General features: G+C 40.4%; 1 protein-coding gene across 2 annotated transcripts in view; it reads left to right on the top strand.

Annotated features, from left to right (window-relative positions):
- Positions 1-15289, top strand: part of EFNA5 (ephrin A5) — a 279490-nt gene that overhangs the window by 254807 nt on the left and 9394 nt on the right. The gene's annotated exons all lie outside the window — the stretch shown is intronic.

Below are 15289 nucleotides of genomic sequence, written 5' to 3'. Positions count from 1 at the left end.
CTGTGTTTTGTTTCATATTTCCTCCCGCAGTGGTGCATAGGGGTACTTAGGAGTACCTCAGTTATAGTAATATAATATTAAAAGGCTTTTTCGTGACATGCATCTGATTAGGAAATAGGCATAGGGCATGTCTCTGCAGCAAAACTCTCGCTTGGCTTTCTTACTAAAACCCACTGCGAATGCTTAAGACTACATAGTCAAGTTCCACCAAGTTTTAATCTACCCCCAGACATATTGGAAGGACTTTTAAGAACTTATGGGCAATTATGAAACAAATATTTGAAGTGGGGCTGTCATGAAGAAAAGTATGATTTATACTGTAAACTGAGGTTGTATAGTTTTGGCATCAGAAAGACTTGGATTTGAATGTCTGCTCTGCCATACACTAGCTATGTATGGCATCAGCTAACTACTTATCCCTCTAAGCCTCAGCTTCCTCCTCTCTAAAATGAGGATAATGATATCTGCCTTGTAGAACTGTTCTGAGGATTAAATTTAAGAAACCTGGCACAGTGCCTGGTGCATAGAAATAGTAGATAAATGGGTAGCTATCCTGAAATGAAGTTCCCTCCCACCAAGTTCCATATCAGTTAAGCAATAATTTTATGTTTCTAATTTGTATTTGGTCAAGTTAAATAGAGAAAAAGAAACATTATGGGGAAATAATACTCTAGAGTAATTTGTACCAAAAGAATCCTAAAGTAAAAATATAGGTCTTGTTATTAATCCCTTAAAACAATAATTTGTAACCATTGTGCGACAGATTTATTGACTACAGCCTTCATTTAGAAATGCTAAACTAATGAGAACTTGGCCATTAGTTGTGATAATGGTCTATCATTTCGAGCTTGAACCATGTGTACTTATTTGGCCTCGTTTCAAAGTAATAAATGATTTCAAACTCACTTCATTTCTTGAAAATGCCCCTATGATTTAGGCCATGCTTTGGATTATATGACTAGTATTCCTGTAATCCGACATCCGGAATAACCTATATGATTCTGGGCTATTTTAAGATTGGGAAACTTAAAACATTTTTTCAGAAATTGCATAAAGAGGTTAGATAGGCTTCTCAAGCCTCTGATTTAACTTTTTACGCCTGTGTTTGATTGTTATTCCATATTTTTATTTTCCTTTTAAAATAGCTCTTCACAAAGAGAATTTACTGCTAAATACTACTGCAAGGGAATGTTTACAGATGCAAATGACTTCTATTTAAGGAGCTCCTGATTAAAACTTGAAAGAATGTGGCACTAGAAAGCATGTGAATATGGGATATTTATAATCTAGGATTACAGCATAAGGGGATATGTGAATATGTGTGTTCAGTGTGCTGCAAAAGACCTCACATTGAAACTTGTTACTCTAATTTTACTTTAATTTAGATAAATTAACCATTTTTTTTAATTGGGAAACTGTAATGTGGAATCAACCTAGAAGGAACTAGTGTTCCACCTGCCGGTGACAGGCGAGCCGGACAGTTTCCACAATTTCGTCTTTCTGATAAAGACAAGGTATCTTTCTGATAACCTTTCTGATGAGTTCTTCATTGGGACATTGCAGTCTCCCATAGATGCTTTGAGGCTCGAAGTACATTTCAGTTCTTCACTTTTTTACTGCTCACAGAGCAGGCTTAAGTTAGAGAAAAGCTGTGATCATTTTCAGACATCTTTTTTTCAATCTGTTCGTACCCCGATGATTTCTTGTTTTAAAGACTAACCTTCTGGGGTCATCCAAGAGGTCAGGCCAGGTTGTGCATCTCATGCTGGTGGAAAGCATGTCTTTGGCTCCTGGGCGGAGTCAGCAGTCCTGCTCCTGCCCAGCGTTATGGGTTCCGGAGAAAGGCCTGGTTCGGGCCTGGCTGAACAGGAGAACTAATGAACATGTCATGCGCGTCTCAAGTTTTCCAGGCTCTGGCACAGCTGTGGCACTTTCCCCCCCTGCTGCGAGGCACAGCACGCTAGCCATTTGTTGGCAAGTTCATATTTCACACCGCAGGGAATTGAAATGATTGAACAGACAGAAGAGGAGTTTTATTTGCAGTAGCCTACGTATCCCCAGACTCTGATTTGGCATAAAACATCTGCTTCATGATCTGCTTCAAGGCCAGTTCCTTTCCTCCAACGAAGGTTATGACTTCGGGCAAGCTGTGCTTCCACTGGCAGAAGGAAATTCGCTCGAAGACTTGATTTAGTCAGAATCCAAGCATCCTGCCACAGAATTTCTTTTTTCAATTATCTCCGAAGAGGCAGTCAGACTGTACATGTATCATTATAATAAATGTAATGAAATAAGGCAGACACTCCTTTCCCTCTGTTGCCATCAAGGGGAGGTGCATCTACCCTTGGGCATCCACACCCTGAATCCTGTGAGACTTACCCAGCTATCTGTCAACATGCATATCTTGGCAACAGCACACTGTAGGGATGGCCCGTGGATGTGTTTCGGCCCATCAGCATGATAAACAAGCGCAAACATTGGTTTTACCTGCAGTGTTTACATCTTTCCGATTATAAAAACAAATTGGCATGACGCTGAATGTAATTATTACAATTTTTCATGGGGAGGACTCATCGTACAGCCTTTGTTTTGTGATAGGTCCTAATTACTAATTATATTTACCCGCGTGATTTTGTTATGCATAAGTCATATTTTTTGTTCAAGGCAGCCCTCGCTAGGCTTACAGACATATATACAAAATTAAATCCTGGCATTTTATTATGCTAGACCAATTAGATGCCATCCTCATAATGAGAAGCATGACATCTTCATCGCTCTCCTCTGTATTTTCATGTTGTTTTAATGCAGGCATTCACCAGAATTGAATACTGTCTTCCAAGTACACACACACACACACACACACACACACACACACACACACACACACACACACACACACACACACACACACACACACACACCCCTAACTGAATATCTGCATATCTCCAAGGAGTCCTGTGGGTGAAACCATGTATTCATCTTTTTTAGTTCTTAGGCCACTTTGGTTTAAGAGTAAGAACTGTTGCTTTTATGAAGTGCCTTTTTCTATAAAGTCAAAACCTCACAGCAGTGCACAGAAAGCCGATGGTATAAAGGAGCTAAGTAGAGTCTTTAATAGAGAGAGCTGGGTTGTAAGTGTTTTTGTTCCTACGGAGCAGATAGATTTGGCTCCATCTGTTCCATATTCATAACAAAGGAGTACACTTACAGGAGGGCCAACTTCCCCAGAGCCGCCTGGTAATGATCTTTTCACCAGAATGAAAGCATCTGAACCCAGTGGCTTGGCCCTGAGAAAAGCAGCTAGCAGGATGGCCCTTCAGAACCCTGATTTCCTTGTGACTCAGGCTGACATTAATTTTCCCAATATATAGAATGTACAAAAAATTGATGATTTCTCATCTCCCTGCAGCACTGTGCAGTTACGAAGTTCAGAATGTGTAAGTTTTACCTCCCCTTCCCATAACCACAAAAGATTTATAATGAGATAGTATGGGGGGAAGTTTGCACTTGAAGCATCTAAAGGTATCACAGGGGAGAGGCTGTTCTTCAAACTTTTAAGTTGTTTCTCTTCAGACTTTTTAATCTTTTTAAAACTGGGGTTAATGAATAGAAATATGAGTCATACCAAATAAGGAAAAACCCCTATTGAGTTTTGTAATTAGCAAAACTTCAAAGCCAATTTCAACTGAGACCTCTTAGATTAAAAAGATAAGTTGACCCAAGAGTACATACTTTTTCTTCTACTAAGCAGAAGAAAAATAAAATGAATTTTTTGCCCCAAATGCCATGCCCTATACAAAAAAAAAAAAAAATCCTGTTAATATGACATATGGAATCAGTATCAAAATGTGATTCCTGGTATTAATATCGTAGCTCGTGGATAGAATGCTTGTGTTTATATGCTAGCTTCACAGATTTCTTAAGAAATAGGAACATATTTTGAAGTATGGTTATCCTTTTCTCCATTCTGTGGACTTCTCAAATACTAGAAGCTTTAAAAAATACATCATTGATTTATTTACTATACTTCATATTAGAGTCATAATTGTAATGTATCAACCTTTTATTATCTCATCTTGGTATCATCTGTGCGTTATCTGCTTGGTAAACGAGGCTTTCTGGCAAATCAGATAGTAAACAAATATCTCAAAAAGTTTGCTGCAGCAATAAAGTGGGCAAAGTTTTCATCTAGCTGTGAGATTTCTCTGCATTTTAGCAAGAGGAAATATAGAAGTAATATTCAGAGAGTGAAAAACATAGCCCATCAGTCAGTGAAGATTTCAAGTTTCGACACCTTGGTCCCTTTGGGGTTTTTTTGTAATATACGGACCTGAATATTTCTGGCTTATTCAGGAGCTAGATGTTCCTTTTATAGGTCCTAGTATAATTGGCAGTTAGGGATTTGTTTGTTTCCTGGTTCATTGTCTCTATCCCAATTAAACTGTAAGCTCCAGAAGCACGAACCGTTTTTTAATACACCACAGTGTTTCCAAAACTTGACACAGTGCTTGGTACAAAGCAGGCATACAAAAAAAAAATTTTGAAGGAATAAATAAATGAAGTAAAAACTGAATAAGCCAGAAATGTTCAGGATAGTACTTTGTCTTAAGAAAGATTATTTTAAAAGTTAGTTTGGATTTAAATTTTGATATTTGATATATTAAAGTAACAAATTTTTAAAAATAATTCTGTAAAACATCAAATTTTGCCTATTCAGATTAGTTTATACATCTTACTATTCTATATATGAGTAAATTTAAGTATTTGGCTCTATTTACAAATTTGGTTAATTAAACTCCTCTAACCATTAAAGATTTAATATATTTTCTTTCCTTTTTAAGTACTTAAGTTGACTATAAAAATTCCCAAGTACTTAAGTAATTCTTATCATTCATCATAATTTAAACTTAAAAACAAGATGAGGTTTTAGTTCTCTTAAATGGTTTAAAACTGCATATCAACCTAAAATTTCACTTAGTCACAAGTCTAAATAGTTGTTCCATTACATATTTTAAATTGGAGTTACATGTGTGACATGTTACTCTAAATGGCCAAAGTATTCCTACACCTTACAGCTTATTAAAGTTCCACATTCTCAGATGCTTTTTTAACACAAAATTTCCTAGCTCTGTGGTCTTGATTCTTTTAAAAATGCCTCTACTTTGTTTTTAAACTCAACTGTGACTAAAGTATGGTTGTATCCCCTCAGCACAATTTTGGGATTACGTTCTCATTTAACATTTGAGGTACCTTAACTTGCCAAGGCTTCTTAACGACTAGAGGGTTTCGGCCAGATGGCTTCACTCTCACCTTCGATCATAATCACCCCAAACATCACTTTCCTGTCCTTACTGAAAGCAGCCCGTGGTCACCTGGATTCTAGCACCACTTGCCTTTATTCTCCTGTTTACTGGAGAGGCCTGCAACCCCTACTGAGGCTGGGTATTTGATGAGATTCTGCATGTCTTTGGCTTTAATGATGCCCACATTCCCTTCATTTACTTCTTATCTCTTAGACCACATACGCAAAAACAAGAAAATAATACCTGCTTGAATTTTGTATGTCTCTTTGGGTTTTGGCTATCAAGTCACAATTTCCAACATCATTCCGTAAGAAGGAGCCAGTAGAGAGGGCTGAGGAACCTTCCAGGAAAGGGGATTAAAAAAAAAAAAAAAAAAAATTCCTTAACCACTCTCTTCATTTTTCTTTTTTATTCTAATCCTGAGTTTGTTTATATTTGGTCAACAAATCACTTTGCAGCTATACAGATTTTTGTTACCTGTAGACTAATCACATCTTTATCAAACACGTTATGAACAAAGCAGTGGACTCCCCAGAACTGAGAACCCAGCACAGCTCCTGCCCGCCGGAAACTCATAACTCTAGTAGCAGAGATGCAGTGTAGCAGCCAGCTCTGAGACAAAACAAAATATGGGTTGTGTGCTACCAAGGGGACAGAAACAGACCAGTGTAAGAACCCAGAAGGGTTGTGTGTTGGAAAAATGGAGAAATATCTCACGTGGCCAGAGCAAGCTGGGATTTTTAAGAGGCAAAGGGAGGGTCACATGAGAAAAGGGAGCCAGGGAGGTTCTGAGAGGAAAGATTGTTGGGACTAGCTGTTAATGTGGATTGAAGGAGGGAAAAGAATAGGAGAGAGAAAGAAGGAAATCAGGGTCAGGCAGATTATGAAAGACCCTGGCTGCTATCTGTGGCGTGATGCCCTGGAATGCACAGCCATTAACTTGACTGGAAATGGTCCTACCTAGAGACAACCAGAGCAGACAAGAATACAGTCCCTTGGGCTTCCCTGGTGGCGCAGTGGTTGAGAGTCCGCCTGCCGATGCAGGGGACACAGCTTCGTGCCCCGGTCCGGGAAGATCCCACATGCCACGGAGCGGCTGGGCCCGTGAGCCATGGCCGCTGAGCCTGCGCGTCCGGAGCCTGTGCTCCGCAACGGAAGAGGCCGCAGCAGTGAGAGGCCGGCGTACCACAAAAAAAAAAAAAAAAAGAATACAGTCCCTATCGTTAGCTTTTATTTTATTCACTCCGTCAACATAAATTCTTCATCAAGGAAAGCACTTCTGGTGTGAAACAAAATGTACAGTCCTGGTGCCTAAATAACTCCATCCTTGGTAGAACTCAACTTTCCAGAGAACATTAATTTGTTCAGGCCTCTTAGGGTTCCTTTAGGGGCCTACTGCCCAAACAAATGCTACTCCTGCCTAGATACGAATCATACCACCAGAGATGGCAGACAGTGGGGGGACCGTGACCTGTGACTAAGAACAACCAAAGAAACGACTGATTTGTGGAGAGAGAGATTTACCCAGATGTGATGCAAAAGAATATTAAAGACAGGAGTAGGAACCATTTACAGCAGCACAATATCCAGAGATGGGTGTGGGCATGGGTGCAATGTTTGCACCGCCTCTGGACTGGTTTTATTTAGGGCCATCGCTGTAGCACAGTTAGTCTGTGCAGTTGCAGAGGCCGTCTCAGTGCGCAGCCCGGTTGCTTCTCTACAGGATTTACGTCCTCATCTTTGGCAGTGTCCCTCTAATATAATCGCATGCTCACACTCTTAAAACGGGTTGAAAAAAAGAACTCACAGAATCTAAGCATGATTTTTCCAAAAGGAACAGGGTCTTTCCCTACCCTTTCCGATTTCTCTAAACTCTCACCCCAGCTTCAGTGCACATCCTCACATAAACCCCTTTGCCCTCCACGCCCAGCCTCCATACACACAAAACTATGGGAGAATCCAGTTTGTCTAATTTAGACTAGAAATAGAGGGTCACACTTGTCCCCCTGGTTTCCCTTATGCCTCATAAATAGCTTTTTTTTTTTGGCGGTACGCGGGCCTCTCACTGTTGTGGCCTCTCCCGTTGCGGAGCACAGGCTCCGGACACGCAGGCTCAGCGGCCATGGCTCACAGGCCCAGCCGCTCCGCAGCACGTGGGATCTTCCCGGACCGGGGCACGAACCCGTGTCCCCTGCATCGGCAGGCAGAGTCTCAACCACTGCGTCACCAGGGAAGCCCATATATAACTTTTGGTCACAACTATCCAGAGCTGATCCTTTCTTCCCCCTCCCTCCACCCCAAATTTGCACTTAGAACCAGAGGCTGCTTGCTTTAGGGAAATCGCTGTGCAGAGGGAGCAATACGGGCAGAGCTGATGGTATCAATCTGTGGAGTAGTGAAATGATATTCTAGATCTAAAGGGATCTGTCACCTGAGTTTCCAAGTGCAATATAGAAGTTCACAGGCCCTCTAAAGTTGGTCATACTTCAACTTGTCTTCTAGAGGGGTAATCTCACAGGGAAACCAAAGCCCATATGGGTTAACCAGCGGACTGCAAGGCACAAAACAAGTCAGAATGGGTGAACCAGGGAGAAAGTTCAGATCATCATTATACATGCACTCAAACCACTAACCCATGTCCTTTCCAGGGCCCTTCACCAAGGAAGATAAGGATGAAAGTGGTTATGAAAGATTCAAAGAACTATTAACTTTTTTCTAGGAGTTTCTGTGGATTGTATTAACTTGATGTTTATTAGTAATTTGCTGTCTTGCTACATTAGTGCTGTATGATAATGACATCGTTTCTGTTAATACTGTACAAATGAGTAAGGGGATTTGTGGCTTTCATTGCTTATCAGTTAACTGTCACCCCAAGAGCACATCACAGAGATGACCCAAGGGCCCTGTGTCAAAGTAATAATATAAATAGTTCCTCCTTGGGATTCTAGGAATTCTGCATTTGTCTGAGTTTCTGTTTTTGTTGTTATTACCTTTATTATGTGGCTTCTAGCCGAAGAAGAGTTTTTATAAATGAATCATTTTTCCTGTCTTCTTTTGTCAGATTATACCTATCTGGTAGAGCAGGTGAAATTCACCAAAATCACCACAAACAAGAGACACAGCTATCTGACCTTAAAGGCCTGGTACAGTCATTTCAGTAGTACTGCCTCAGGCAAGCCCAGTTCTCAGAAAATAGTTACACTAGTGTATAATGGGAAACTTTTTCTTCCCTAACTGTTCAAAGATGTTCAGTGAATTTTTGGAAAATAGTAAAATATCCAGTTAGGAACTGAACTATGTATTTCCTCGTGTTTAAGGTTTTGTTAACAATTCAAATGATATCTAAGTGTTATGTTGCATTCTGTGCCTACGTGGGCTGGAATCTGCCAGTCATATCATGGAAGAAAATCAAGTCTAGGTTCAGAATCTGAGGTTTAAGCTGACTTCAATTTTTCTTAAAAAGAATTAGAAATGCTTCTTATAGAGGATATTTTAAAAGCATTCTCTGAAATCCAGGTTATTTTTTGGTCATGCCTTAACAGATATCCAAATACGTGGGACTAGCCTTCCTCAATAAGCAGTAGAAACAAGGTTTGTTGTCCCTGTGCTTTAAAAAGCAAGCAGAAGTTTGCCCACACTTCAAACAAATGGGTACAAAAACATGATAATGTCTTATTTGTTTATTCCTAGAAATCGCGGAAAGAATTTGTCCTCAGCCATTTATTTGAGGTTGCTAAGAAAAAGTAATTGATCTACTGAGACTTACCTGCTGGAACTTAAATAACACTTAGGTTAGCCGTCTGCAGGGAAACTTTGCCTAAGGGGGTAGAGAGGTGGGGGGGGGGCATGGGTGTGATGGGTGGGTACCTCCTATTTTTTCTTTTGTCTGAGGCTGCACAGCTGGAACTTATTTTACTTCTCTCACCCTGAACTCTGCTCTAATTTTTTGTCCCTGTTACAGTTCCCTGGTGTTGAAACCAAGATTTAGCTTGCAGAGGACACTCTACCCTTATTTTATTGTTGGAAATACCCCTCTTCCTTTTCTAGTTTTTTAAAAAGAAACATCCCCAGAGCCATATCAAAGTATCTATTGTTTACATGATATTTTAAATTTCTCCAAGGCTTCCACCTTTACTTAGTAACCTCATTTCCAAGTTTTACCTCTGGGGCTTTGACCTTAACCTGCCAGTGATTCAAGTCTTGAGACACAGCAGGCTGTGGGAGATGAATTGTGTGGGCAGAGCAGTCGGGGGCTGAGGTTGCTCTCAGGGTGCAAGCTTGATAAACCCGGGGCCAAAAGCAGGTTATTAAAGCGTGACTTTTAAATCTCAGAAGGTAGACCGGTGAGATGTATTGCATCATAACTGGTGATTTTGTTTTTAATATGAAAATTAGGTATTGTGCTGCTTTTAAGAAGGGCAGATAGCCAGCTGCAAGTTGTTGCTGGGGTCTTCTTTCAAGAGGCCTAACTTTTGTTTTAAGACTTTTCCTGAGGATCTGGTAACCATTTTCCAAGAAGTCCATATGGCTTTGGTTAATCTCTATCCTATTCCCACCACTTCTTCTGTTCCCTACCCTCCACCCACATACACAAAATGGATTTTATTGACTCATTAAATTCTACAGGACGTTTTCCGTAGTACCACTTGTTTAAATGGGCTTTACTTCTTCAGCATTTATTGTGAAAAGAATATTAATGCTTAATTCTGCCATCACCTGTCTAATTTACATATATTTATGTTGTATGTGAGACCACGTGAAAACCTACAGAGGAAAACCTGGGCTGTGCTAACAGCTAATAGCCCATCTTTTCTTTTGACTTGCACAAATTGAGAAATATTGTCTGCGGCAAACACAATGGAAAACTGTGTTTTTAATACCCCCCCAACACACACACACTCATTTCTTTGGAAAAGAAGCAGCTAATTATTTTTTAAAAATAAAATTTCCCAAAGCACTCAGGTTGACAAGGGACACAGAAGAGGAGAAGGATTTGGATTTTGGAATTACGATTCGAGGATGAATAAGGTTAGGCAGAGGGATGATAAAATGAACTAATGAGTACAGGATTGGGCCTGAAAATGTGAAGAAAATATGAGAATCTCACCCCTCTCCTTCTAAACTTTCGGTTCCTTATGAAGAAGAACATTTGTTCCCTTGATTGCTTTTGAGTTGCTTAAAATCTCATGATGTTTATGTTTAATTTGATAGCCTGTGTAAAAGATAAATAGGAGTTTTTTGATACGAAGAGAAAGTTTAACTTATTATTTGAAGTCCTTTTATTTCCGGTGTCTTCAAGCCCATCTTTATATTCTATTCCTCACATTTGAGGAAAGGCATTCTCTCTTATGATTTAAGTTTACGTTTTGTATCAAAGCTCATTTAGGTTCCCCCAGCAATTTGGAGTTAATGTGAGGCATCATGCTAATTACGAGAAACGGCACAGGCTGGCTACATTAGCAAAAGCTAAGTGGCATGGGGAGGAAAATGAAAAACAGTTTTTAAATGCCGGAGTGAAAACAAATAGAGATGTCTTGTAGTGCTTCCTCAACAGCAGTTTATAATTACCTCTCTTCAAGGCCTGTTTTAAGTGGACTTGTACCAGTAGCTTGAAAAGTAAACTCCTAAGGGGTGCGTTTGTTTAGACATGGCAGCAGAATCAGGGAGGAGCTGCTGTGTGGGAGCCTTCAGCACAGTGCACTCCGGTGCCTTAGTCCTAAAGCCTCAAGTGGGCATGGGAAACCCTTGATTGCACAGCATTATGTCAGTTGGCTCCTGAGTAACAAATCACCCCCGAATTTGTGGCTAAGACAGCATTTATTATTTCACCATTTCTGTGGGTCATGAATCCAGGGGCAGCTTAGCTGCGTCCTCTGGGTCTGGGTCTCTCCCAAAGCGACAGTCATTTGAAGGATTCAGTTTGTAGCTCACTCGCACGATTGTTAGCTGGATTCTGCTCCTTGCGGGTTGTTGCACTGAGGTGTCAGCTTCTTGCACGCACTTGTCTGGAAGTCTCCCTCTGCTCCTTGCCATGTGGGCCTTTCCACTGAGAACCTCACGGTGTGGCACCTTGCTTCAGAAGGTGAGCGAGAGTGCTAAGGAGAAAGGAGGGCACAGTCTTTTACAACATAATCACAGAAGTGACATCCCATCACTTTTGCTGTATTCTACTCACCAGAAGCAAGCAACCAGGGCCAGCCCACTCTCAAGGGGAGGGGCAGACACAGAGCATGCATACCAGGTGCGGATTGTTGGAGCTAGGTCAGAAGTTGCCTGCCACAAGCATGATGCCACATCCAGCCGATGGGCCCACAGTTAATTGTGATGTGAATGCTACAAATACTTGCAATGCTAAATACAGCCTTTGGAAGTACAGACTTGGAGGCATTGAATGTGGTCCCCTTTATGTATCAGATTGGCCGGTAAGTGCTGAGCCATGCTCACCTGAGCCCCAGGAGAGCAAGCAAACAGGTTTTCAGGAATGGCTGAAGTTAGAGCTCCTGTCTGAAGTCATGCAACAGAGCGAAGATAAGCAGCCCTTTTTTAGCAGGATACTCTAAACACGGAGAACCAGAGGGCCCCTAGATTATATTTCATTATGTGTTGTAAGGTTGTGATGGGTACTTTGCAGATCATTAGGGGGAAGGGACTCTGTGGATTGATTTATAAAGTTGCTATTAAGATCGTGGAATGGGAGGCTGTGCTTGTTTTAATGGTCCCCACACCCCTACTCCCAGCTTCCTGACTCCAAATGTACATTTTCAGCAGTAAACTGAGTAAAGGGATATGAATTAGGATTATGTGACAAATGTTTAAGACATGAATTGAATTTCTCATTTTAATCTGAAGAATTCTATTTTTAAATCCATATATCTTTTTTTTAATGGAAATATGGTCGATTTACAATGTTGTGTTAGTTTCTGGTGTACAGCAAAGTGATTCGGTTATATATATATATTTCAGATTGTTTTCCATTACAGTTTATTACAAGATATTGAGTATAGCTCCCTGTGCTACACAGTAGGACCTTGTTGTTTATCTATTTTATATACAGTAGTTTTGTATACTGTAATCCCAAACTCCCTCCCCCGTTTTCCCTGGTAACCATAAGTTTGTTTTCTATGTCTGTGAGTCTGTTTGTTTTGTAAATAAGTTCATTTGTATATTTTAGATTCCACATGTAAGTGACATCGTATGGTATTGGTCTTTCTCTGCCTGCCGTACTTCACTTAGTGTGATAATCTCTAGGTCCATCCGTGTCACTGCAAATGGCATTATTTCATTCTCTTTTATGGCTGAGTAATATTCCATTGTATAAATATATACACATCTTCTTTATCTTTCCATCTGTCCGTGGACGTTTAGGTTGCTTCCATGTCTTGGCATTGTAAATAGTGCTGCTGTGAACATTGGGGTGTATGTATCTTTTCGAATTAGAGTTTCCTCCGGATATATGCCCAGGAGTGGGGCTGCTGGGTCATACGGCAGTTCTATTATAAGTTTTTTAAGGAACCTCCATACTGTTCTCCATAGTGGCTGTACCAATTTACATTCCCACCAACAGTGTAGGAGGCTTCCCTTTTCTCCACGTCCTCTCCACAGAAAATCCAAATATCATTATAGGAAGAGTTCAGGTCTAGGTTTTCTTCCCCTCTCGCAGGTGAAGACCTCTTTTTGGTCGCTAAAGCTCCAATTTGGGAACTCAGGGATGAAATGTTATAATTCTTTTGTCCCAGTTGCTGTTGTTTGGCTTCTGGAGGACCTGTAAAGCCTGGATAAAATTCCCTCTGATAAACACTCCCGCGACACCCTCACATGCCCAGATGAAGCTCATGCAAACCTCAGTTACCACATGGATGCCTCCTGGTCCCTAAACTGTGTTTCCTACCTATGTCCCCAGCTGGGATAAGCACAGCACAAGGACAGAAACAGTTTGTCTTATACATCTTTGCGCCCATAGCACCTAACAGGGCAACTGTACGTAGCAGTTTTAAAAGCGTTTGAGTGGATAGATAAAGCTGCAGTCATATATAATAAATGGTAGTAATTATTTACTATCAGTTTCCAAACATTCACTATTAATTTTCTACGGAAAACAGCGTATTGTTTTAAATAAAATAGTGTTACTCAGTATAAAGTGATGTGTGTCTCTAGAACCATAGAGATCGATAATACCGACCTCCTGACAAAGGCCAGACACGTTTTAAGTTTTTACTCCCTCATGTCCGTCTTCAATCTTGCTCATAACTGATCCCAAGAGGATTTTCTTTATAAATTTACTTGTGTGACTATTACATTTTTCAGTTCCTCTGTTTTGTGTTTTTAATGCTTCAAGCCTCCGCTTTGTTGTTTAGGTGTGACTAGTAAAGCACTTTCATATTACCTTATATATTCAAATATTACTAATAATAATCGTTCTTAGTAAGTGATATAAAGGAACCCTCTATTTGTCAGGCAAGAGGTGTGGGGTTAAGAAACCTGGAACAGGACATGGAATAAAGCCACACTCCCAGTTTTCTAAACCTTGCATAAAAAATTGAGTTTTGCTCACATATGGGAAAAGTTTTTATGCCTTCTGGTATTATATTTGTTTTTCAACGTGGCAAACAAGGAACCCAAGTTATACAGACTTAGGTTAAGATTTCATGAGCTCAGGTCAGAGGCTGTGGGGTCAAGGGACTTAATGTAATCTGCACTGTGTACTCACATTATATGTTTATATTCTTTGTTTATCAGCCTTTCTAAGGATTAGAGTATAATAGTCAAACAGCATCATATGGTACCAGTCACGTTATCATTGTCATACAGCTTTTCTGGTGATAGAGAGGAGATGAGGAAGGGAGAAGTTGGACGGGGAAGAGAGGTCTTTATATAAATATAAGTACATTTAATATTTTTAGTGTACAGAATAATATAGCTCATCCAGTAACTAAGGCTAATTGTCCCTCTTTGCGAGCTGGTGAGAGAACTCTCTTGAATTTTTCCTGGACAGTTTATCATGTGTTGATGTTTAGTTATTCCAGCGTGCCCCACAAAGATTTTTATGTCCTGGATTTATAGGATTTCTCCTATATATAAATCTGAAAAATGGGTGCTAACTCTAAGAAGTTCCCCCACTAAAACAAACATTTGATCTTGCCTTGAGCCTGCTGTATCTTACAGCATCATCAGTAAAATCAGCTGTTGCATGTGGTAAATCAAGTTCACGAGGCTTGCAGTAAGTTCATCATCTCAGCTCAGAAATCCACAGCACAGCAGCGTAAATATCCATGTGTCACTTTTTCACGCCACCTCTCATAAATAAGATATAAACTATCTCAAGAACCCATGGTTTTTCTAACGAATTGGAGTCACCTATGTGTACTGTATTTGTGACGCGCACATTTGCAGTTGGGGTCCACAGGAAGAACATCATTTCCTGGATCAAACCACAGAGTGCAAATATTGTGCCCTAAATAACACACTAGTTACTGTAAATGTCAGTAGAGGGAGTTTTTCCGACTTTGATTTAATGAAAGCCTACAGCAAAGCCAGCTGTTAGCACTTCTTAACTGCTTGTCAGAGCGAACACGAGGGTGGGGAGGGCTGAAAACATCTTTTCTGTATCTACTTCGGTCTAGGAATTAAGAGAGTTTTCAACAGGTGTTGCATAGCGACACGAGGGTCCTTTCCAGCTTGATGTCTTTTAGGTGGTGACTTTATAAGTTCTCCTCCAGGATGCGGACCTGGAGTTACATGAGGAGATTGTTGGGAAATTAACCTAGAGTTTGCATCTTGAATCCTCTCACCTGCAAAATCAGAATTTTCGTTTTCTGGGCTCACCATGGGGGACAGTAAGAATAGAGGAGGGAGCAGGCACACTGAACACCGGTCCCCTCTTTGTCACTGACGGTATTACCAAACTAATTGTGAGCCATGTGTATTTTGACTGATATCATCTGCTCTTTCTGAACAAAGAAAACACTTGACGCAAACACATGGGGAGG

This window comes from Delphinapterus leucas, chromosome 3 (genome assembly GCF_059928025.1).
Source record: "Delphinapterus leucas isolate spDelLeu-1000000601 "Yukka" chromosome 3, BTC_Dleu_Yukka2, whole genome shotgun sequence".
Lineage (NCBI taxonomy): Eukaryota > Metazoa > Chordata > Mammalia > Artiodactyla > Monodontidae > Delphinapterus > Delphinapterus leucas.
The sequence above is the reverse complement of the archived record's forward strand: the minus strand, read 5'-3'. Positions and strand labels throughout refer to the sequence as shown.